Below are 2354 nucleotides of genomic sequence, written 5' to 3'. Positions count from 1 at the left end.
TATGTATTATGTATTATGTATGTAATCTTTTTTAAACCCTATCTGAAAGATTTTATGGTAATAAAGTAAGTAAATAAGATTTATTTGGGATAAAGTGCCTTTATATCAAATTTTCAGTTTTCAAAATTACAAAGGGTCTTTTTGCAGTTTTGTCATTATTGAAGTCAGCCAGTGATGTTAGGTTGTGTTCTGTTTATATACTGTACGCCTATTACCACCATCCCATTTTCTCAGTATGATTATTTAATCTTTTTCACCATTTCCATCTCTGCTCTGATTCCTTACCTCCTGCTTCTGACATTTCATCTGTAGGTCTGTGTCAACACACTCTGTATATTTCAGTGTATTATTAGCTTCAGCGTATTAAAGCCATCTGCCTTTAAATCACACACGCTGTTTGCTCTACCAAACCAAGCGTACTAATGTACAATTGTGTTGAGATTGAAAAAGACCCTTTCTGATCTCAACATTTCATCTTAAACACTCTATGACAATAATATATTAAGTTTAATACCGCCTAAAGTGCAACTTGATAGCAAGCCTCTCCCATGTGTCTGTTTATGAGTAAAGTCTTCTAAAAGTTAAAAAAGGAATAAGCTTTCTTATCTCTGATCGCTCTGTCAAGCTGAAGTATCACTCAGCACTTAAACAGTTTTGAGCCTGGGATCCGGATGAAATTCAGCCAGGGACCAAAGCCCAAATTTGATTCTGTCGCCCCATCGCTCAGTCTCATTACACCATATTAGCTCCCTTGTCATATGGGAGCCCAGCAGAAACCCCAGCTTAGACAGACAATTACTGTATCAATAGGCGAGGCGGCAGATGAGTGGGAGTTCTGAAGTGAAAGCATTTGCCTTGTACAGCAGGACACACCTTACTCCCATGATTAAACTTGTGTGTATTAAACTTTCTGGCTGAAAAAATGTTAAACAAACCAAATCAGGTTTGTGAGTCAAAGGTTGCTTGGTTGAATGAATTCTGCCAGAGGTGCCCATGAGCAAGACATCACTAGACTGGATCAGTATCTATTAGTACTTGACGTTTTGTTGCTGGGAAACCATGGGCATGAGTTTAAACAGAGTCAGATCTTATCCATGTCTAAGCATGCATTTTTTAGCAGTGTTCACAAATGGTAGGACTACAATAAAGTTGACTTACTTTAATTGCAAGATAGAGACAATAAAAAAATCGAGAAACTTACTGCCTTCATCCACTCACTCATTTCCAGGATGACCACAAAGCAAGAGCCCAGCCCATGGAGCTGCTCCCTGCTGGCCATTAGAAAGAATGCAGGTTTAAGACAATTACCTGTTGGCAACAATTCACCAGCTGCTGGCCTAACAAATATCTGAATCACAGACTGATAATAAATTATAAAAATATATAAATAATTATATTTTGTCCATGAATACTTATTAAATAATTCCAAATGGTCTGTCTGCTTCCTTTCATAGCCTTTTCCCTGGTTGCGCTGCTTCCAGACGTGTATTTTCTTATTAAAGCATTTAACCAATCACATTTCAGCCATCGTTTGTTGCCAGGGTCAAATAAATCTGCCTGGAGGTCTTCACAATTAGTTCTGCGGGCCCTGTAGCATAAAAAAGTGTCGATCAAACTGTTGCTTCAACCAATCAGATTTTGAGTTGGCGACACCAAGGCCCTCTAGCAGGCGTATTCACACCCTTTGATTGGATAGTCAGAGAGTGTACTAGCGAGAGCTAGCAAACTGCATCTGTAGCAAGCCGCACAAACAAAAATATAGTTGTGTTGATTTAATAGCTGTTTTGTCAACACACAATGGCAAAAGGAGGAGAAGAAGGATTTGGTTGCAGATTTATTGTCAAAGCCATTTTCAAGCGAACTTTTTAAGGAAAGCGGGACATCGTTGAGAAAGGTCGGGCCGCACCAAAGCACTGCCGGACACTTTCTAGCAACTGTACTTTCCAAAACTTGGGGAAACCAGAGTGGATCTATCTCGAGCGAGCAGTGTGCAGGAAAACGGAGCTCCACAACGAAAAGGTGAAGAAAAATAGGAAAATCTTAAAAAGACTGATAGATGGATTTACATTACCACCTGTCAATAAAGTGTTTAGTGGGACGTCGGGAAAAATACAAAACGACATGATCACTGCTATTGCTGAAGTGATGGGAGAAGAGATCAGAAGGAGAGTTAATAAAGCACTGTTTGTCTCTGTTAAAGTAGATGAGACGACAGACGCGAGTAATGCAGCTCGCACTGGTCCTGCATTACGTAACGGGCACAGGTGTCAAGGAGCGGTTTGTCAGATTTGAAGATGTTACCAGTGGGAAGCGAGCCTATGACATTGCAGGTCTTATCATCCAATTTTTGGTGG

Source organism: Morone saxatilis, unplaced genomic scaffold (genome assembly GCF_004916995.1).
Source record: "Morone saxatilis isolate NCDOM2014 unplaced genomic scaffold, NCSU_SB_2.0 Contig22, whole genome shotgun sequence".
NCBI lineage: Eukaryota > Metazoa > Chordata > Actinopteri > Moronidae > Morone > Morone saxatilis.
Note: the sequence above shows the minus strand (reverse complement) of the source record.